At 41.9% G+C, this 23,914-nt stretch overlaps 1 long non-coding RNA gene across 1 annotated transcript; it reads right to left on the reverse strand.

Moving 5' to 3' along the window:
• Positions 1-2,124: 2,124 nt before the first annotated feature.
• On the reverse strand, positions 2,125-23,504 carry LOC106580741 (uncharacterized). Its single transcript, XR_001322961.2, has 5 exons — positions 23,228-23,504; positions 21,368-21,412; positions 17,677-17,951; positions 8,145-8,390; positions 2,125-4,616 (listed from the first exon to the last, which is right to left on the reverse strand). It is a non-coding gene; the product is annotated as an uncharacterized lncRNA (long non-coding RNA).
• Positions 23,505-23,914: the final 410 nt, after the last annotated feature.

Consider the following 23,914-nt stretch of genomic DNA (forward strand, 5'->3'; position numbering starts at 1 on the left):
GATATCAATGCTTTTCACTTGATCCATTGATATTTCAGCCCAGTGCTTTGTTACTTTATTACATTTCCTGTTGATAACATTTTTATGTTGATTAAATATTTATCATATTTTTAGCATGCACCTCTGGCCACTGTCTTTTTGCTCACTGCATGGAATGGCCGTCAAACGAAAGATGGCAGTGCAGCGAAAAAAAAGCAGCAAACTGTGGACAAACAACCGCTTAAAGAGGTCAAAATTATACTTGGCACTGACCACAGTTGGATCTAAGGACACGCATCCTCGGTCCATAGTGATGGGTTGAGAGCGCGTTTCCCTCCAAAACCACACAGAATGGACTCCTAGGGGCACATTCCTGCATGGTAATGATGATGCTGAGGAACCTATGAAAGGAGCAGCACCCAAGTTCCTGCCCCAAAACACGCCATTTTCCCCTCTGTACTCCCTTGGCACTTGCCCTGGTGCCACTGTCCATCAAACAGCTATGGTCAGAAATGTGAATCTTCCATTTTACGTATCAGGTTAAAGCTATGTTGACAGACCATTGCCGCCGTCTTGGAATGCCTAAGAGTCTGTATTCATACATCGCTCTCATGTTAGACGTAGCTAACTCATGCTTCTCCCGAAAGAAGGCTACACCCTCTAAATGTTAACTAACTACAGCAACTCCTTATTTGCCCATGCTAATCCTTTGTTTGAAGCATTCACATTATCAGGCGATAAAATGGCAAGTGACCTCAAGTATTGTAAATCAACATTGTGCGTCGTCAAATGACGCTCACAGAGCCAATACGATTTGTAGACCATATGATTTTAGAACATTGAATTCTTCCTCTATTTTCCATGGCTCCATCTTGTTGACATGATGCCAATGGATGACGGGGCTACAAAAGAAGCCCGAGAGTATCTTGCCGAGTAGCAGGAGCGTTCCACATTACGTTCCACAAGCTGGGTGACTTTACCCTGGATCTGACCTTGACCAACCTGTGAGTCCAAGCAGCAGCTAGCTCAGACCATAATCCACCATCAGTCCGACAACAGTTCCGTTGTGTAACTAGCATTGCTCAAATGTGCTTAACATCACGGCTCAGTTCATTAAAGCCTATAGCGCTCAGCTAATGCAACTTGTCTCTTGGCAGGTTGACAGAAACCAGTGAATTAGATTATGAGAACGATAACACCGCCAAGAAACATGGGGGGCGAGGGCAGATGTCACAAAAGACTGGATGTTAACGCCTGGAACATAATGTATTTGCAACCTGGCCCGGTTAATAAGGGCACTATAATATTTGCATGGAGTGGATGTTTATTTGTACAGCCAATTGTTTTCTGCTGGCCATAGCTATTCAAAACAGTAGAGTTTCTTTCAGAACTCCAACACTATCCAACGTGGATATCAAAATCCTGTATCGGCATGCTTGCAGTATTCAAATGTTTACATTAAACTGCAAAGATTCCTAAAATGAAAACAACTGCTTGATAAACCTATGCTGTTAGGGTTGCATTTCATTTGTTTTAAAGTATATATACAGTCCTATACACTAGGGTCAGCAGACTCTTTTACATGACAATGGTAGTGACTTGTGAGGGCCCATATGCCGATTGTTGGCACATTGGTGGTGTCAAACATCTCAGAGGGACGGTACACTGTAACATGCAGTACACAGAGGACTACACACCTGAGTAGGGTTGTGTGTGTGTGTGTGTGTGTGTGTGTGTGTGTGTGTGTGTGTGTGTGTGTGTGTGTGTGTGTTGAGGGTTCTTTGTGTGAAGTAAACTTAAAATAAATGAGAGCAATTATGGATTGCGTTTACAAAAAAATCCATCTCAACCATGTATTGAATTGGAATTGTTTGAAGATTTGACTTTTTATCACAACTATTATGATGGTTATTGTGATCTCAAATAGCTCAACACTAAACGTATAAAATCCTTAATCCTGTGGAATTTGGCAATAGAATCTTCCAATCCTGGCTCTGAGTTATCAGTAAATCTGCTAACCGCTTCAAATTAGGGCAAGTATGTCTTGTGATATACTGTCAGTGATTTATTGGTGGGTCTTCCACCTTCTCTTTCTTACATGCCAATAGATTCATGAAGATGGACAGAAATAGAACAAAACTGTTGTTTTCTGTTTGTTTTCAATGTAAACTTTTATTACTAATCCATGACAGGACACAGTTTGTTTTTCATACAAAGGCACGTGGTTCATTCAGTGCAATCTAGCATTACATAATACACACTAGATTGCATAACACAAACAACATCGGTTGCTTAAAAATATCTGAATAGACATTTCATCTCGGTGCAAAACAAAACAAGAAACATATAATTATTTAATCATTTCAGCGACCACAATTTGTTGATTGTATGTGAATAGACTGGTTTTAGCCATCCCTCAAGTGACTTTTAGTTACGGATTAAAAATGTTTTTCAATTTCAAGCTTATCCAGGCAGATGTAATAATATAGCATTGTGATGCTCAAAATTATCAAAAAAATACATTTACAAAATCAGACCAAGATAGTCTCCTTCAACTCAATTGCACAAGCGCTGAATAGATTGTTAAAATGAATATTAAAAGATTTGCATACATTATCAATTGGAATAGAAATGTGCCACTTCCTGAAAATGTATATAAAACAAACTAGTCTATGATAGTGCTTGCATCATTGCATTTGCTTGCGTGTGTGTGCGTGTGTGTGTGTGTGTGTGTGTGTGTGTGTGTGTGTGTGTGTGTGTGTGTCTGTGCGATAATGTCAAGGACAGGAAATGAAGGAAGCCTTTGAATTCTCTGTATTTATCATGTCTTACTCTAAAGTACCTTGTATTACTCTGACGTGCTTTGCTAGGGAAAGCCAGGCTACTGCATTCAAAGCCTACTTGGAAAGCTTTAGTGGTTTAGAATGTTCTGTCCGTGCAGCCTAGCTTACTCCCTATAAACCGCACTCCTGATCAAACAGAGCTCTGCCATCAAGAATATTAGATGTGTAATTCCTACACTGATTTGCGCTGGCAGAGGCTTAGGGCCAGCATATTCAACTCTGTTATTGAAAAATTCAAACTAAAATGTCTCTCCAAAATTTGTTTTCTAAATCAAATGTGTTATGTTCATCTGTAATGTCTAACTTTCTCTCTAATGTTCTCTCTCTCTCTCTCTCTTTCACACACACACACACACAAACACACACACACACACAAAAAAAAAAAAAATCTACATGGTGAGAGAAAACTGAACAAACAGTGTAATATTTCATGAGATTGTTCGCCCAAAAATAATTCAGTTGAAGGCTTGCCCAATATATTTGGTAGCAGGCCAAAAACAGTTGCATAGAGTATAAAGACAACAGCTCTCCCATTCGCCTGTGTGTCATATGACACACGGAGCCGTCCAATTGCAGTGCAGTATTCTTCACTGCTGCCGTGGGTCTCACATTCATGTGTCTGTCAGTCATAGCAACTAGTAAGCAATAAAATATAAACACAAAAATGGGCAAAAATTCTAACCAATATGATCTAGGTAGGTCTATGTTATTTATACAGCTTGTTATACAACATTCCCATGAAACACCATGGACTCTATTTATACATTGTTATTTACTTTAAATTAAAGTAGTAGTAGTAGTAGTAGTAGTAGTAGTAGTAAAGTGCTCTATGCTATTATATAAATGTTTGCACCTAAGAATCTGTATTGCAAGGAACATTTCCTCACATGTAACACACACTGAGTGTACAAAACATTTAAGGACACCTTCCTACTATTGAGTTGCAGCCTCAACTCGTCGGGGCGTGGACTCTACAAGGTGTTGAAAAGCATTCAACAGGGATGCTGGCCCATGTTGACTCCAATACTTCCCACCGTTGTGTCAAGTTGGCTGGATGTCCTTTGGCTGGTGGACCATTCTTGATACACACGGGGAACTGTTGAGCGTGAAAAACCCAGTAGTGTTGCAGTTCTTGACACAAACCGGTGTGCCTGGTACCTATTATCATACCCCATTCAAAGGCACTTACATTTTTTTGTCTTGCCCATTCACCCTCTGAATGGCACACACACAATCCACGTCTCAATTGTCTCAAGGCTTAAAAATCCTTCTTTAACCTGTCTCCTTCCCTTCATCTACACTGATTGAAGTGGATTTAACAAGTGACATCATAAAGGGATCATAGTATTCACCTGGATTCACCTGGTCAGTCTATGTCATGGAAAGAGCATGTGTTCTTAATGTTTTGGACACTCAGTGTAGATGTTATTGAGGCTGCAAGCAAATACTGTAGGTACACTGCACATGCCATGTCTCTCATTCATAGCACAGTGTATCCAAGAATCAGTGCTTCTCTGTTCATCTTGGATCCTGAGATATTTGCTCTTGTTTTCCACACCACCACACCACTTTCTTATTGGCTTAATGAAAGGAAAGAAAACCAATCCTGATTGGCCCTTGTTGGATATGTTAGGGCACAAGTCGGAGTGTAGTGGGTGAACATTGTTGTAATGGGCCTGTTCCATTGCAAATACTAGGGATGGGTTGGTAGTTTGTGGGCAACTTCTCTTCTCCCAATGGATTACTGTTTGCTGTCATTTCTGCCCTCTTTCAGTGTTCTGGACAATTATTTGCCTGGAGGGAAAAACAGATAGTATGTTAGAAGCAGGGGTTGGGATGCAAATTATTTTCCAATCATTCTTAACTAAACCCCAATATTTTTTGTTCCGTTCCAGTGAAAATAGCGATTCTGTTCCGGAAACATGAGAGATGACTTTCGTTCCCAGTTCTGTTTCTATTCTTGGACATGTTTTGTTATTTTCTGGTTTTCGGTTATGTTCCCTGAACCGGTTCCAACCACTGGTTAAAAAATCACGATAAATAAAACAAACTCACAATAAAGCCAGTACATTATGTGTTAAAATCTTTTCTAGTGAACGGACAGTCTCTTTCATATAACAAAAACCATCAGGGAGTTTCTGACAAGTGGCCTTAGGTGCGCCTGGTCTGGTTTTAGCTGAGGTAAGCCCGGCTCTGTGTGCCGGGCGCAGACTGCCAGCTAGCCAAGTGGATTGAGGGTGAAGTTGAAAGCCACTGTCGGGAGCCTGGTACGCTACGGGGCCATAATGCAAAGAGGAAGCATGTGACACACCCTAAGCTGTAGGAGCTGAGCCTGAGGGACTTCTGAGATCTGGGGGCCCGTTTATTTTAAAGCCACTCAGACAAGCAACTTAAAATCTTACACAAGGGTCATAGAGTACATAGAGAACCAGCCATGATGTTTGCGGTTTTCTGGGTTCAAAACTACAATGGGTAGAGCCAGCATGCTAACTAGCTAGCATCATGTTAGCCATATTAGCTATTAGCTAGAATTATGTTAGCCATATTAGCTATTAGCCAGAATCATGTTAGCCATGCCAGCTAGCATCTTGATAGCAGTTTAAACTGTACTGTATGTCAATGGGCTAACTACAAGTCAAGGAAGGACATTTCTAATTAAACGTAAAATGTAACAGAAGTGGTGTCACAAAAGGGGTTTAGGGTATTGGTGTCGGTTTGAGTTATTGGGAATCATGGTCTTGTTTTTGTTGAGTGGCCTACGGTGAATGAGCTAGTTAATGGTAAATTTACAACCACAGCATGTGGGCCAATAAAACCAGGGGGACAGGGGGACATAGAGGACGATGAGAATGATTGTGAGAGGAGGAGAGAAAGCGAAAGCGGGGGAGAGAGTAGAGTGGAGGACTCTGGTAATTAAGAGTCTAAGGGAGTGTGAGAGGGGGCACACACTGCTCAGAGCAAACTTTGTGCACAGAATCCTCACTCTTATTTATGCACCCTGTCTATTCTCCTTCCCTTCTACCCTTTATCTTCTTCCTGGCCTTTCCTCTCTCTCCATTCACTTGTCTCTCCCTCTGAATGAATAGTCACAGCGCTATGGTGTCCCCCCCACCAACACCAACACCCCCACCCTACACCCCTTAAACTCCACCTCTAGCTCAGTCTTGAATAGGGAGTCGAATTGAGCAAACAGTCAGCCTGTCAGCTCAATAGGAGGTCTGGCCGTGAACTTCAAGTCCTTCCCAGGCCCCCAGCGTCACATTGGGGAGAGAGGCAAGGAGTGGGGAGGGAGGTGTGGGGTTGGGAGTCTGTGGGGAGACAGGAGGGAGGGGGTGAGTGAGTGGGAGCCACAGACACAGCCAGACTTTAGGGGGCCCCTACGTGCCAATATTGGGGGGACCTCTGCCTGCCACAAAAGTTCCCAAGACTGGAGCTTTCACTGGAGCTATGGGGGAGGGTGCTCCAGGTCCCAGCTGCCTCCCCCCCACCCCCTAGTCTAGGCAGGAGGGGTGTGTGCAGACGGGACAGTGTCTGCCCCTGCCCAAACTCCAGCCCTCCAGACCCGCACACTCAGACGCAAGCTGCTGACTGTGCCCACCCACCCCCTCGACTCGCCTCGCTCCCAACCCGCACAGGCCACACATCATCTCATTACCCAACGCCAGCCACTCCACTGTCTACTGTTTGTATTGTTTTGGGCTCTGCATAATTTACACAGTAAATTGAGAATGGCCCTGGCCCCTGCTCAATCTACCACCTGTTTACAGAGACTGCCCGTGATTAGTGGCTTTGCATTAGATTAGACACTGTTACTACTAAGGCTCTCATGCGATGTTTTGTTAGACTGGCTCCCCAACATAGAAACTTAGACAAAACAACTTTAATTAAAAACTGCTAACAGCTAATGATCTGATGAAGCTCCAATGTGAATGTGGTGGTTTTGTCAGGATTTTCTTCTCTCTCCACATTTGGCTTAATCAGATGCTATAATTTATTTTAATATCCTTAATAAATTCATTATGTCTAGTCCTAACAGCAATGTCTCTGTAGACCTCATGCAGCGGAATACCTTGGCGGGATTGGCGACGAGACAGACTTAATAGCACTCTAGTGTTTCACCACCCATATGCATGGGTAGTAACTCAGTAGCCTATCCATTAGCAATGCTATGGCACCGTACAGTATCTTAGCGATAGCACTGTCTCGACCTCCAGTACGCAGACACAAACAAAGGGAGTTCTCTCCGTGTGGCACGGACAATGGCACACATTGTTTACCGGCTGCCTTATTTAAACGGGCCCAGCCGACTCTAATTGGTGTTTTGGTTATTAAGCGGTTTTTAAACTTGCAGCTCCCTGCTCAGAATAAAGGAGGGCTACAACAAGCTTGCTTAGGAGAACAATACACGACTTGTCTCAGCACCAGCTCCCCCAAAACCTCACCCCCCAACACAAAGACAGCTTTCCTCTACTGAGACCTCGCTATCATACTCTCATTCGGCCTCTGCCTCTCTCGCTCCCTCTCTCTGTCTCTCAACCACACTCACTCTCTCCTGGTCCCTTTCGCTATGTGTTGGTGTTGTACTGCAGTGGCTGTCTGAGTAGCGTACACTGACTCGTGGACGTCACCGTTTTGTCCTTTAAAGATATGCTCTGAGCTGCTTTTAGAATTTTTAAGTAAACAGTCATTAGCGTAAATCTTTACATGTCAGCAAATCAGGATAATTAATTACAAAAAAGGAATGATAAGACTTTGTAAAAATAAATATTGCAAAAAGCATACTGTGTCTTTGATTACTAATGATAATAAGAATAGTGATGATATAATATAGCCCTAGCTAATATTCGTTAATAGTCTCTGGGTGTAACTATCTAATATAATATGCTAAATTTGGAACATTCATGTCTCGGTTATTCTGACCAGGGAATACGGCCCGCGTATTTCAACCAAAATGGCAGCCGCCGCCATGTCGGGCATGTGTGTGAAGGGGATGGCACAACAATTCCCAAACGGGAAGAAAACTGGGCTGTTCAGAGCACAGATGCCCACTGAATGCCTGAGAGAGAGCAAGAGCGAGGAGGGATTTAATGCAAGCACACACACAAAAACCCCAGCCTTCCTCCCCCCTCCATCAACGCGTCTCGTGATTTCTGCAATTAGCAAACACATCTGAGGTGCTTAAAGGCAAGGCCAGCCTGGCAGAGGGAGGGAGCGAGAGAAAAGGGAGGGTCCGGAGGAGGAGGAAAGGATGGGGTGATGGTGGCGGTGGTGGTGTTATGGAGGCGTGATGCAGCATGGCGGGCGCAGGGCTGTTGTTGTTACCTGCTCTCTATGGTCCTCACTTCCATTTCATGCCAGCGTGCGTCGTCCTAAGATGGTGGCGTGGGCTGCGTCTCGCGGTACAGGAGAATGGGGAATGCAGCTGAGGATGAAGCGAGGGAGGGGAGGAGGGGAGAGGCGATACGGAGGAGGGCGAGAAGAGGGAGTCAGAGTCAACAGCAACCTCTCCTCCTCTCCCTGTTTTTCAGCTTCATTTTGCCAGCATTCTGTCATGGTGGTGTTGGTAGTCTGCACAAAAAATAAGAATAGGGAAAAAGATGAGGCAAAAAGAGAAAATGTGAGTATGCAGTTTAACCAGCCGAGATACACATACATGCATATGTACGTATACACACGCACCCACACACACACCTTTTCATGTCTTTTCTCATGGTACAGTGTGCCCCTGAGCATGCAAATGACTTTCATTATGCAAATGCATGCAAATCAGATCCAACCATCTGAGAATCAAGACTGGGAAGAAAAAAATAGACACAGAGATTGAATGAAAGAATGAAAGAGAAAAAGAACATGGGGAAAATCCTTTTGAGTGGCAGGAGGCGGTAAGTTAGGTAAATGGTATGTGGAGGAACAACAGTGGCCCCAATTGGACAAACAAGATTACCTTTTGTATTATAAAGATTTCTTATCTTTTTTCTGACTGCACTGTATTTTAACATCATACTTGATATCATACAAGTTTCATATGAAGTTAAGTTCAGACTCACATCATCTGCAATAGTAAGAAAAGAGATTGCTCCAGCTAACGCAGGCTTTTCAGCCATTCCACAATAAATGTCTTTACTTTCATTCAAGGACGCAACAAGAACTTGAGCTCTGTTATGGAAAAAACACATGAATTTCACATGTGATCATGTGATCTTATGTGAAGTTAATGTGATAATGTGACAACATGTAAAAGCAACATGTGAAAACATGAAGCTACACGCGCAAAAACATGATCTCGTGAAAGAAATATGACAACATGAGGATGCAACATTTTTACATTTATGAACATTTTTCACATGTGAAACTGCTTATTTCACATGTTGCTTTTACTGCAAATCACGTGAGGTGAAAACTTTCTTCTCCACACGTGAAAAAGTGGTGTTAACATGTGAACTCTAAATGTAATACATGTGAACATATTGTTTCACATATGAATAACTAATCTCACGTGTCTCTGTTCATGTTTTTTTTGTAAGAGAAGTAATGAAATAATATTGGAGTTTTAAGGTAAGCGGTACGCTGTTCAGCTAAAATAGTGTAATACTGTATATTTAATCGATATGATTACATTTGATCACTTAGTGCTGACTTTTCAATATGACGCACCTGGGATTTGAAATCACACTCTCTATATTTGGAGTACGCTGATCTTTCTGCTGTGTCACAAAGTCTGTAGTATTCTCAGAAGTCCTCTACAGATTAATTACCTACAATGCATCTCTGCAATTAACTAAAGAGTGCCATCTGCGCTGCTATTTTAGTTCTAAATTAATCTGACTATGATCTCATCATTGATTTCCTTTACTTATTTCATCAATTTGGGGGTTTTCTATATAGTTGTCTAATGTTGGTGGGGCATATTATTTACTTACTCCTGAATCACAATGATAAATATAATAGTTATTATTGTGTGTGTTTTTTTTTAATAACAAAGCTGTGATTTACTTTGAAGTCCAAAGTGTAGGAATAGAGGTAAAATCAGTTATTGACACAGATGTGGTGGCGTAGCAGGAAGATCGTACGTAATGTCTTGAACCAAGAGGTGGTGAGTTCATATCACAGGTGAGGACATAAATAAACATAAACAATGTAATCATGTGTGTCAAATATGTCATTTCAAAACACTGTGACTGTGGGACATTTTGTTTGCGGGGCATGATCTATGTAATCATGTGAAATAACCCAAAATGTACTGTATGTCCTACCAAAACCACATTAAAGGTTATGTGAAAATATAATATAATACAGTGGGAGAAAGGCTGTGACCTAGAAGTGGATTGTTGTCCAAAATATGCTGTTGGAGTCCCAGATGGTTTGCTGTATGAGATCAAGTGTTGTGAAACTTCATTATAACAAAAACAACAATGCTACAGTATCAACATGCTAGGTTGATGAAGAGGTTGCTGGAGATATTGTATCAACATGCTAGGTTGATGAAGAGGTTGCTGGAGATATTGTATCAACATGCTAGGTTGATGAAGAGGTTGCTGGAGATATTGTATCAACATGCTAGGTTGATGAAGAGGTTGCTGGAGATATTGTATCAACATGCTAGGTTGATGAAGAGGTTGCTGGAGATATTGTATCAACATGCTAGGTTGATGAAGAGGTTGCTGGAGATATTGTATCAACATGCTAGGTTGATGAAGAGGTTGCTGGAGATATTGTATCAACATGCTAGGTTGATGAAGAGGTTGCTGGAGATATTGTATCAACATGCTAGGTTGATGAAGAGGTTGCTGGAGATATTGTATCAACATGATAGGTTGATGAAGAGGTTGCTGGAGATATTGTATCAACATGCTAGGTTGATGAAGAGGTTGCTGGAGCTATTGTATCAACATGCTAGGTTGATGAAGAGGTTGCTGGAGATATTGTATCAACATGCTAGGTTGATGAAGAGGTTGCTGGAGATATTGTATCAACATGCTAGGTTGATGAAGAGGTTGCTGGAGATATTGTATCAACATGCTAGGTTGATGAAGAGGTTGCTGGAGATATTGTATCAACATGCTAGGTTGATGAAGAGGTTGCTGGAGATATTGTATCAACATGCTAGGTTGATGAAGAGGTTGCTGGAGATATTGTATCAACATGCTAGGTTGATGAAGAGGTTGCTGGAGATATTGTATCAACATGCTAGGTTGATGAAGAGGTTGCTGGAGATATTGTATCAACATAATAGGTTGATGAAGAGGTTGCTGGAGATATTGTATCAACATGCTAGGTTGATGAAGAGGTTGCTGGAGATATTGTATCAACATGCTAGGTTGATGAAGAGGTTGCTGGAGATATTGTATCAACATGCTAGGTTGATGAAGAGGTTGCTGGAGCTATTGTATCAACATGATAGGTTGATGAAGAGGTTGCTGGAGATATTGTATCAACATGATAGGTTGATGAAGAGGTTGCTGGAGATATTGTATCAACATGCTAGGTTGATGAAGAGGTTGCTGGAGATATTGTATCAACATGCTAGGTTGATGAAGAGGTTGCTGGAGATATTGTATCAACATAATAGGTTGATGAAGAGGTTGCTGGAGATATTGTATCAACATGATAGGTTGATGAAGAGGTTGCTGGAGATATTGTATCAACATGCTAGGTTGATGAAGAGGTTGCTGGAGATATTGTATCAACATGCTAGGTTGATGAAGAGGTTGCTGGAGATATTGTATCAACATGCTAGGTTGATGAAGAGGTTGCTGGAGATATTGTATCAACATGCTAGGTTGATGAAGAGGTTGCTGGAGATATTGTATCAACATGCTAGGTTGATGAAGAGGTTGCTGGAGATATTTTTATCAACATGATAGGTTGATGAAGAGGTTGCTGGAGATATTGTATCAACATGCTAGGTTGATGAAGAGGTTGCTGGAGATATTTTTATCAACATGATAGGTTGATGAAGAGGTTGCTGGAGATATTGTATCAACATGCTAGGTTGATGAAGAGGTTGCTGGAGATATTTTTATCAACATGCTAGGTTGATGAAGAGGTTGCTGGAGATATTGTATCAACATGATAGGTTGATGAAGAGGTTGCTGGAGATATTGTATCAACATGATAGGTTGATGAAGAGGTTGCTGGAGCTATTATGTTAGCCTTCACATTCTTTTAGCACAAAATAGTCAAGCATTTTGTAGTGGTGCTTTTCCATGTCATTCTCCAGCCAAGCTACACATGCAAGTAACCCAAGAGCTACAAACTAACTCCACCAATCTGGGTTGGAATCTACTAACTAGCTACCAGCCTAGCCTATACATGACATTTGGTGAACCAACGAAGAGAGCAGACTAATCGAGGAGGAGAGAGCTGCTGTCTGTTTTCACTCTCAGGCTAGAGGAAGGAGGAAGCTTTTGTTTCAGGGTACCAGTAGGGAGGCACAATTTTGTAGGCTGTAATGGGGGAGTAGGGATAGGGGTGAAGGGAAGGGCCTTGGAGTATGAGACAGTAGGTTAGGAGGAAGGGAGGGGCAATAGTAGAGGGGGTGGGGTACCACTGAATGGTGGCAAACCTCTCCTAATTGGCACTTGACATTTTTCTGCCATTGGCACTAAAGTGGGCCTGCTTTCAAACCCGCTCCGAGTCCTTGTTGGAAAAGTGCCATATGCAAATATGGCGAATGGGCTCCATTATGAAGCCTCTGATATTAACAGCTCGGGGAACAATGAAATTGTGTGCTTACTCTGGACTCGTAGGTGTGTGAGCGAGAACAAGACAATGGCTGCCAAAGCAGCTTTGGTCTGAACAGCCCCTTCACATAACGTTCTGACAAGTCATTTCACCAGAATGGCCTTCTGTGGACTGGGGCTCTGTCAGGCTCTGTCCAAAATCTTTGTTCAAGACTGAAATAGTTTGTTTCAGTTTGTGCAATATTTGCCAAACTTCTGAAAATGTAATATTTATCTTTTTGTTGAGAGGCTCTTTTTCCTAAATGTTAAAATATACAGAAGATTATTAGCTTTTTCAAAAAATGCATCCTATGTTAAAGCATTTCCAGTGGAGCACATTGTTCTAAATTCTAGAATGTATAGTGTTCTGTAATCCTTCTGATATTTCTCTATTTGGATTGTTTACCCTTCACTAGTTCCCTGGGGCAACAGTGGAGGGAGATCTAAACATAACTCCTGTCTCCCTTTGGAGACTTCTTGGCAAATCAATGATGAATTGTAGCAAAACTGAGAAGCATTTTCAAAGACCGAGAAATGATAAGAGACTGATCTTGGACAGCTAGGCCAAACAAACTCCCAGCACTAACTTCCAAGAGGAAACATATAAAGCAGATTGTCAAAGGCCATAAAGCAGTTCCATCTTTATCTCCACACAAGTCGAAACTGTCAGGGAGGAAACAGAACAACGGGTCCAACAATAGCACCCAACTCCGGTGTGGTCCGAAACACACCTGTTACTGCTAAGTTACCAAACTTGATCTCCTTTGTCTGGGTGGGCCCATTGACTTCTGTAAACGCCTGAAATACATTAATTTCTCTGTGAGCGACAGGGAGGCGGGGGCCACTTTAGAAATGGCAAAGTCTGCCCCTCTGTACCAGCCCAACAGTGAAGCCATTTTCCAAACTCTGTTGGTGTGTTCTGTTGAGAGAAAGGGAGGCAGAGAAAAGGGGTAAGAATCACTGGGCCTTTTTCAGAAACCCATCTGGCTGCTAGGACCCGAGGTGCTGAAATGGTGGTAAAGGAGCCAGGCCATTGTCTCCCCGTGACAAGTGGACTAGCTCTATTGACTGTAAAGTCTACTGGTGTGGGGCCGCCAGGGCCCAGCCACAATGCCTGTTTTTCTACTTGACACTTGGAGTCTAAATCTGCTTGCCGAGTGCCTGAAAGCTTAGACAAATCCAGCAAACCCTCCCTCTGCCTCGCTTCCTTTCTCCTCTCCCTCCCTCCATCCTTTCTCTATCCCCCTCTCTCTTTCCCTCCCTCCACTCCAGACAGGGCTACAGTAGAGTCCTTGAGGTTTTGTGGAACTCCTGTTTTTGTGTCATTTTCAGGCAGGCAGTGCTAAGGCCGTCTTTCCTCTGGGGTAGGGTTGCAAAATTCCAGGAACTTTCAATGAATTCCCTGGTGTTCCAGAAATCCTGGTTTTGCAACTGTACTCTAGGGTCCCTAGTGTGGACTGTTATTGATATGACTGTGCCACACGCAGTTATCCCCCTTATCGCCACCAACAAAACAGCTGCACCAGTGCACACATCTTCATGGGCATCTGTTACTGACATCATATAATCTTTTCTTGAAATAGTATTCATGTTTATCATACAGTGAGGGAAAAAAGTATTTGATCCCCTGCTGATTTTGTTCGTTTGCCCACTGACAAAGAAATGATCAGTCTATAATTTTAATGGTAGGTTTATTTGAACAGTGAGAGACAGAATAACAACAAAATAATCCAGAAAAACGCATGTCAAAAATGTTATAAATTATTTGCATTTTAATGAGGGAAATACGTATTTGACCCCCTCTCAATCAGAAAGATTTCTGGCTCCCAGGTGTCTTTTATACAGGTAACAAACTGAGATTAGGAGCACACACTTAAAGAGAGTGCTCTTAATCTCAGCTTGTTACCTGTATAAAAGACACCTGTCCACAGAAGCAATCAATCAATCAGATTCCAAACTCTCCACCATGGCCAAGACCAAAGAGCTCTTCAAGGATGTCAGGGACAAAATTGTAGACCTACACAAGGCTGGAATGGGCTACAAGACTATCGCCAAGCAGCTTGGTAAGAAGGTGACAACAGTTGGTGCGATTATTCGCAAATGAAAGAAACACAAAAGAACTGTCAATCTCCCTCGGCCTGGGGCTCCATGCAAGATCTCACCTCGTGGAGTTGCAATGATCATGAGAACGGTGAGGAATCAGCCCAGAACTACATGGGAGGATCTTGTCAATGATCTCAAGGCAGCTGGGACCATAGTCACCAAGAAAACAACTGGTAACACACTACGGCGTGAAGGACTGAAATCCTGCAGCGCCCGCAAGGTCCCCCTGCTCAAGAAAGCTATATACATGCCCGTCTGAAGTTTGCCAATGAACATCTGAATGATTCAGAGGACAACTGGGTGAAAGGGTTGTGGTCAGATGAGACCAAAATGGAGCTCTTTGGAATCAACTCAACTCGCCGTATTTGGAGGAGGAGGAATGCTGCCTATGACCCCAAGAACACCATCCCCACCGTCAAACATGGAGGTGGAAACATTATGCTTTGTGGGTGTTTTTCTGCTAAGGGGACAGGACAACGTCACCGCATCAAAGGGACGATGAACGGGGCCATGTACCGTCAAATCTTGGGTGAGAACCTCCTTCCCTCAGCCAGGGCATTGAAAATGGGTCGTGGATAGGTATTCCAGCATGACAATGACCCAAAACACACAGCCAAGGCAACAAAGGAGTGGCTCAAGAAGAAGCACGTTAAGGTCCTGGAGTGGCCTAGCCAGTCTCCAGATCTTAATCCCATAGAAAATCTATGGAGGGAGCTGAAGGTTGGAGTTGCCAAACGAAAGCCCCGAAACCTTAATGACTTGGAGAAGATCTGCAAAGAGGAGTGGGACAAAATCCCTCCTGAGATGTGTGCAAACCTGGTGGCCAACTACAAGAAACGTCTGACCTCTGTGATTGCCAACAAGGGTTTTGCCACCAAGTACCAAGTTATGTTTTGCAGAGGGGTCAAATACTTATTTCCCTCATTAAAATGCAAATCAATTTATAACATTTTTGACATGCGTTTTTCTGGATTTTTTTGTTGTTATTCTGTCTCTCACTGTTCAAATAAACCTACCATTAAAATCATAGACTGATCATTTCTTTGTCAGTGGGCAAACGTACAAAATCAGCAGGGGATCAAATACTTTTTCCCCCTCACTGTACAAACTGTAGCTAATTGGAGAGAAGAAAAAAAAATTCTGCCTGAAAAAGAAATACAAACTGATGTCAGAAAGCTAATCTAACTTTGCTGAAATCTCTACCTAGAAATGTTGTCAATCAATCAAATTTTACTTGCATAACACTTTGTAAAAGCCAATTTGTCACATTAACAGCCACAACGGCATGCATATAGCTATACAACCACAGATAACAGCCAAGAACAGTCGTTGGGGCCTTGTTCCAGTTTCCCTGGATTCTTCCGTTGGTAATGACAGTAGCTAGGGAAAACAGACAAAGAGCCAGGTACCACTGTGCCACCGGAGGAGGTGACATCACCGCCTGTCACTTCCTGTCAAGGCCCTCGTCTCTCTCGCTCCCTGGCTGAGCCCTGAGCTCAAATGTCACACTCAGCATCTGCAATGCAGCAGGCAGGGACCGCTGCACAACCCGCTAAGATTGACATTGTGAGTGTTGTTGCTATACAAATGCTCCAACAGGAGTTTCAGTCTAGTCCAACTTGCCATATTGGAGTCAATATTGTGTTTGTTATCAAACGAGAATTCAAATGTATAAATTTAGCCGAGTGCATGTGATTGAAACCCTGTTTAGGCCATTGATCACCATATGAATAACATGTTTTTCAAACATACTAGTGCTATAGTATACAATTTACTCTCCAATTTCTCTGTAATGTCTTGAAGCTATGGAAGGCTGATTTGGCCAAAAGACAGAAAAATCATACTAGAGGCTTCACTCGACATGATTCTTTTTCTAGTTGAAAAGAAATCAACGTCATTGCCTTGATGGCTGATTGAAGGTGTGAAGATCTGATTGACCAATTACTCCCCACTATGGGCTGAGGCCCAGATTGTTCCCTCTCTCATGGCTCTGTCACTGGGGGCAGTTTCTGGTTGATTGCCCTCGGACCACTCCCCCACAGAGCCCCACACAGTGGCATTCAACAAGATCCATCAGGCCTTTCCACATGGTAGGAGCTCATGCAATGGAGGCTACGCCATGGCACATTCACAACCAAGCCAACTGTCACCTTAAATCAAACACCCAAACAAAACCAAAATCAAACACCTTCCCATATGAAAGAAAGAGGGGGAGAAATCAAATAAACAACCGTCTAGCTTAACAAAACTGGCCTCAAACAAATCTGTCCATTCGACTATGCGCTGGCAGGGGACATGATCATGGGATTAACTTAAAAAGTCCATTGTAAACTTCCACAATCCAAATAACGTATGACATTAGAGGCTATAATCAGCAACCATACTTTCTATTCATTTCACCTGTTTTCCAACAGCCTTAACTAAAAACCCATTAGCCGAGTACAGAATTGCTACAATGGTAGGATGGTGTTACTTGCAGCTACTGACTGGCCAATTTGTTAAGCATTTCGGCAAAGTCCGCAGTCAGCACCATTCAGGTTGGTGTTGGTTATTTGGGACCTGCCCACCACTGCTGGCCATGTGATTGGAAGGATAAGCTACTGCATGCAGCCCCACACAGAGGGATCGGGGGCTTATTAGATTACAAGGGCTCCTGTTGGACCAACCAGCTTGCGAGGGACCAATGCCACCGGCCATGTGCAAATATGAGGAAATATGTGTATGGCATTGTGTATAACTCATTATTTTTAGAGATCAATCTCAAAGCGATCAGGATTTCCCAACTATATGGCTCAGGGGGAAATCTCAATGCCTCAAAAATGTGAATACTCAAAGACGTAAATTGATAAGAAACTCAACAAATACTCAAACTCTCAAATCTACTGCTAAAATTCTCAAAGGCAATTGTGATATATTTGACGCAATAACAGAGACCAGACAGTTGTAATTGTCAAGCGGAGTTAAAAAGACACACACACGTACACATACACACATAAACCTGTGTAATTGGATGACATCACACGACTTACTTGACTTTTTCTTCTGCTCCCGTGTCCTATGATGTCGGCCATGTTCGTTGCTTGTTTTGCTGTGAATGGTAGAATGGGGTGGTGCGGCATGGGGGATATGTGTTGGGGATCTTGATGCCTTTCAGGAGCGTAATGGGATTCTTGTTACTTTCGGTTATCTAGCTTTATGAAGAATGTACATCACTCATACAGCTAGATAACCAAAGATAACAACCAACCCCTAAGGCTGCCCATCCTCTTGTGCCACAGGTGATACGCACAGGCCAGATTCTGAACTATAATCAGGAAAAAGACAGTATAAACAATCAGAAAAATTAAGACTTGAATTTCCCTTTTCAAACTTAAGTGCACAGTGAGTAAACTGTAGCAGTTCTATAGAGGTCTGGTCACGTTCATGCAGTACCTAAAATGTAAGAAATGCTGATTATTTTAAATTAATCAACTTTAATCAAATGTGTACTAACAGTTCACAAACATACCAGAACCTCCTGACCCTCTGCTTAAAGTACTCATCAGCAATTGGCCACTTACTAACTGTAACATTTCCCTGCCAATCCACCCTCACTGTTCTGCTGTTACAAAGCCTTTGATTGGATGGCCAGCCCGTAACATGACAGCCAAAGCCTTGACTCCTCCAAATGAAATAATCAGCGTGAGGCTTGATCAAAACACCAGTCCAAACTGGTTACGGCGCCAGTCTTCCCAGACCACCCCTCTCTGCCCCTGCGCCCACCCCTATGGTGAGGCAGTCTCTCACAAGGACTGGCTCCATAGGAGGGTGATGTCTTCAAACGCCACCCCCCGCCATGTCCAAAAATGTATTTTTTAAATTAAAACTGTTTTACTGTAAGATACAGAGAGAAGGGTTTGTCGCTTGCGTTTGCATATCTATCAGAGATTCCACACTAAATTGGAGAGGGCATGTTCAAGGTTGGGGTCAGAATACGGCACAAAAGCACAAACACACACAAGTGCAAACCTACACACACAAATACACACACACACACACACACACACAGAGTACACACATTTCTGGCACATGCACAAGGGCCAATTAAAAGTTTTTCTGTGTGCCCAGCCCCACAACGAGGCTCCTCCCATCTATACATGTTCTAATGACTGACAGGAGAGAGATGGAGGGAGAGCGAGAAAGACAGAGAACATTCTCACCTTTAGTGTTCACATCTTTACCTGTAGTCTCATGCTGTTGGCAGACAACACATCCTCTCCTTACTGTCAGCTAGAACAAGGATTCAAGCTCGAAAATGTCTTCTATCTTATTTTGGTTCATAATCTACCAGTCACCATAAGGATTTCTAACCACCTTTATCATTTCTTACTACATTATGATACACAAGGACAAAGCAAGGCTCTTTGATAGCATCCGCACTCGCAAACATGCATATTCCATACAGTGCATGCACATACACCCATGCATGTAAGCACACACACACGTGCAAACCAAACAAAAGCATGCACACATGCTGGAAATAAGAATGCCACTATCTTTCCTGAAAAAGTGACTATTCACTCAAAAAGGTATTTCTTCCTGCCAAGGACAAAATGCCATCAAAACAAAATACTGATGCAGTTACAGAATGTCCCGATCTCTACGGGTTTTTTGTCAGAGAGAGAATTTACATGTTACAATATCATTTGAAATTATATCTGACATGGATATTGGATAAACTTTGTTAAAATAAGACTTGATTATATAAGCATAACGGGTTATCAGTACATCTATAGCAGTGATTAATTTGATTGTACTTATAATGCATGAAATTATTTTGAATTATACTGTCCCAGGATTAATATTTGAAATTCAACAAAATAGTAATAAGAATTTACTGTTTTTGTGATACTGTACACAGTATGTAAGACAGTTGTGTGATTTTTTGGTGTTGAAATTGCTAAGTTATTAGATAAAATAAATACTCATAATACTACCTCCAATGATAAGTAACATTATATTCTCAACATTATATTGAAAACAATCAAAAACATGTATTTTATGTAATTTTCAAGAAATTACATTTAACATGTATTTCATCGTTTGCAGTGGAGAGTTGGAATTGGAAAGTTGTTGTTTTTATCAGCCTATTTTATTAACCTATATTATTATCATTATTACTGCTATTATTATACTGTGCAAATTCCAAATAGTTTGATACGCAGTTGTGACGATTCCTTCTGATAATGTCAATGCATTTGACCAACTTTATTTCAAGTAATAATAATATACATTATTTAAGGAAATAAAGTAAGATATAATATGTTTGATATTAGGCCTACATTGCGCCAGATGCGATTACAAAGAACTCACACTGCGCATCTGTAACGAAGCTCATCTCAGATTCAGCACCACAACAGTGGACAGCGGCCTTGTCTCTTAGAAGCCTTCAGTGCCAGGATTTCAACACCAAAATCCCCGATAAGCATATTAACTATCATACAATCACTTTGTTAAAAATAACTGCATTTGTCTTCTTGTTTTAACAGTTTAACCTAGGCCTACCCATTGGTAAATTCAGATAGGCTTCTATGGCGCAGTAACATGCCAAGGAGGGATCCGGTTCGACTGTCTATTACTGCATCTTGCCAACCACATAATTGTCAAGGGGTATAACTCATTCAGCCATTCATTCATTCATCATTCATTCATTCATTCATTCATTCATTCATTCAAACAAACCTAATCAATCCTCGCCATTGGATAAGACGTTGGTGACGACCTTCAAATGTATGCTTAGGAATGATTGAAAATGTTTGATGAACCAATACACAATGCACATATTTTCTGTAGATGTATTTTAGGTACAAAGAAAGTAGTTATAGCTTTATAATAAAGTGATCAATGTATGCCATTGAGAAATGACGTGAATCGATGTAATTCAATCCAACCTGATCCGTAATGTATGGGCACAACGCTGTTGCCCAGGTCTCAATGCTTATGCACGAGGCACGAACTGAGGTCATTTCTAAATGTTCATCATATGTAATTGGCGGGGTCGATGCAATCTGTTGGCAGAGGGCCTAAGCTACTGTAGCCTACCGCTGCACACTGGAACCGTGTGGCGTCGTTATACCAACAGCGCCCACTGCTACTGAAAAATGACGAGCTTGACAAGTATGAACGCAAATGTGTAGATAAGCAGTAAAATAACATTTCATTTCTGTATTCTCTTGTGAAATGATGATTGATTGATTCAGTATTAATATCCATAGGCTTAGTCAATTTGTAATATTTTAACTATTGAATCGAATTGATTAAGTTTTCAATGGGTACTTGCACTGCACTCTGATGCACAAATAATATCATATAGGCTAATATAATTACAAAAGGTTGGTGCTATCGAGTATACTTGGGGCATCCCTACCCTAAACCCTAACCCTAACCTTAACCATATCCATAACTATAACCATAACCATAGCCATACCCCATTACCTAACCCTAACCTTAACCCTTACCTTAACCATTTTACATTTCGACTTCAACGGGGTATGGACGTTCCAAGGATCCCGAATAGCACGAACCAACTACAAAAAGTTACGATTTTAGCAAAACACGTCCCACAATGTCTCTTCCATTTGGATTTTGTGCAAGTGATTTAACTGAGTTAAAGTGATCAATGTCTAAGCCATACCTGTCCAGTTATTAAGACTGTAAGAGTGTGTGGTGTATTTATATTACCTATGCCACCTGCTCTGTTGCGCCTATATGTCTCTCCACTGAAACCTGGAGAAAAAAAAAGAAAAAAGAAATGCTTATTTTCCAACCCAACTGCAGTCCTATGGTAACTGTCCGGTTAAAGTCAACAATTACAACAACCCAGTCTCGTTTGAACTGAGTATATATATATTTTATTGTGCCTACAGACAGGTGCGAGGCCTCAAGCCTGACGTTGAGGCGACATAAAACCACTACATGGTCCATGATAGTGGGCTAAAATTCACGAGAGCGTTATTATGTAATCTACCTGTATAATGGCACCTGAGCTAGATAGGTACCCGAGTCTAGAGGTAGGACACGCCTCAGATGACATCTCCAAAAGCTCTTTAAAAGACATGTAGGCAATAGGCAGGTTTTTAGACAAGGCCTTCAACAATACTCGTCAAAAACCGAGTCAGACCTACATTACGCACAACCCACAATCCAGCTAGGTGCTTGGAAGAGATGTGCACATTAAATTATTTGCAATTTAATAAAGAAAACGCGCACGTTTTCAGATGTAGCACGACCTATAAAACCAAACCAAACAACAACCTGGCTGTGCAAAACCAATTCTCTTTTTGATCTTAGGCTGCAAAATGCAAGCGTTACATTTCATATAATTCTGCAGTCTCTTTACTTACACATTATACCATGGCCTATGACAACTAATGTGTACGCAATGTGCTATTGCGCATTATTACCGTATATGTAAGTGTCCCGTACAGGCATACCAATGTCACATATATAGTACTACTTCACAAACCATAATGAAAGTGCATATCCATGGTCTATGCTTCCGTAACGCGCACACGTGTGCTCAGAAGGTCGCGTATTCGGCGTGCACGTGCGGATTTGATGGCCTTGTGATTCCCCATCCACCCGCTATAGGTGTGAGCAGTAGTACTTTATACTATTGCTATTAAGCATTTTCATCATCTGGACTCGAATCTCAATTAATCAACTGATCAAGGCCTTGCCTACATTTTGAATAGGCGACTTTTCCTTAAAACTATAGAAGTTGAATAATAGACTACATTATGTGGCAAATTAAACGGCGGATGACATGTAGACCATTTTATTGTGATGTTTTAGAAGTACATCTGGCTACATTAATAATGTATGTAGAAATGGTATGGTATGTAAAATGACATATGCGTTATATTACCTCTGTGGGTCTGCGTCTGTCTGTGTTGATGCATGTGGAACCTTGCAGTGTGAGAGGCATGGTTAGTCTACTCCATAGTGCGTAATGGAGGTCGTTATCAAGCCCCCTAGCCTAAGATTGACCATATCCCATCTTTCTTTGTTTGTGCAAAACTATTAAACTCTAATAGGTGAAGTGTTGGGTGTAATGAAGGAGAGAGCTGTGTCGAAACTAATACATTGTAAGCCTGACCTTCCAGTCATTAAATTCAAGAGAGCCCAAATCCAAAATAATGGATATTCGAAATGGTTGTTTCCATATGCTACAAACATAATTTCAGCCTACAATATGAAGCCAAGCTGTAATGGATAGGCTAGTTGTTTTTTGTCTTGTAGGCTATCTAATGTGCAATAGAAATTATCATACACAATCTTCAAATGAGCATAACCATTTGAATTGATAGCTATTCGATTGATACAGGAAAACCGGTGCCAAAGACGCCTTTATCGTGGCCGATGCACGAGTAGCATACAGTGAGTGCCAAACCCACCAGGATAAAACGATGCGCTAGCGTGTTCTTTTATTTGTTCTGTTTTATGCTATACATGCATGCAAAATTACGACTGCGTTGGCCGCATCCGCTTCAATAGCACGCAACAGAACATACATTTTCTAATCATATAGGCCATACTCACCCCGGTGTCTGCCAGCCACGGTTACAAACGCTCTCCACAACAATCAACCGAGCGAGTCAAGAGATGTAGAACAACTGAGCGCTTGTAGGTTGGCTCGCGCCTGGTCTTGAGCTTCATGGCTGCAACTCGCTGTGACGTCGCGCTGGCCCCATCCATTCATCTTTTCGCGGCTGGGTCCCCCTTGTTTATAATCGAGATTATTTCCCATAGAGATGGTGTTCGCCTCCCCCCGCGAAGAGCGAAGTGAACCGTTCGCTGTGCCTCGCGCTCGCCATTCCTCTTGTACAATGCATATGAACTTAAACATGCCTGCCAAAAAACATATAGCATCACCAAGACCCTCCCCTTATGACACGACAGTAGGGGCCTCTCTGACACGATGCAGCTCTATTGTGTCCCCTCCCCTCTGAAATTAAGAAAATGGGCTGCGATATGAATATATTCAACATCTCTCCCAACCATGGTTTTGTATAACGGTAAATGTTATCGCCCTCAAGAGTGCACGTGTCCAAGATATTCGTCTCATATAGGCTAAGCTACTACAATCCTTTACGTTTGTTCATGGCGTCCATTTCCTTGTGATTTCATGCCAATGGTACGAGGTTGAGTTTATATGAATCAGTGATATGGGCTTCAATAATCCACTTGGGATACATTTCTAATATTGAGTGAAATAACTCTATAACT

Source organism: Salmo salar, chromosome ssa02 (assembly GCF_905237065.1).
Source record: "Salmo salar chromosome ssa02, Ssal_v3.1, whole genome shotgun sequence".
NCBI classification, from domain to species: Eukaryota; Metazoa; Chordata; class Actinopteri; order Salmoniformes; family Salmonidae; genus Salmo; species Salmo salar.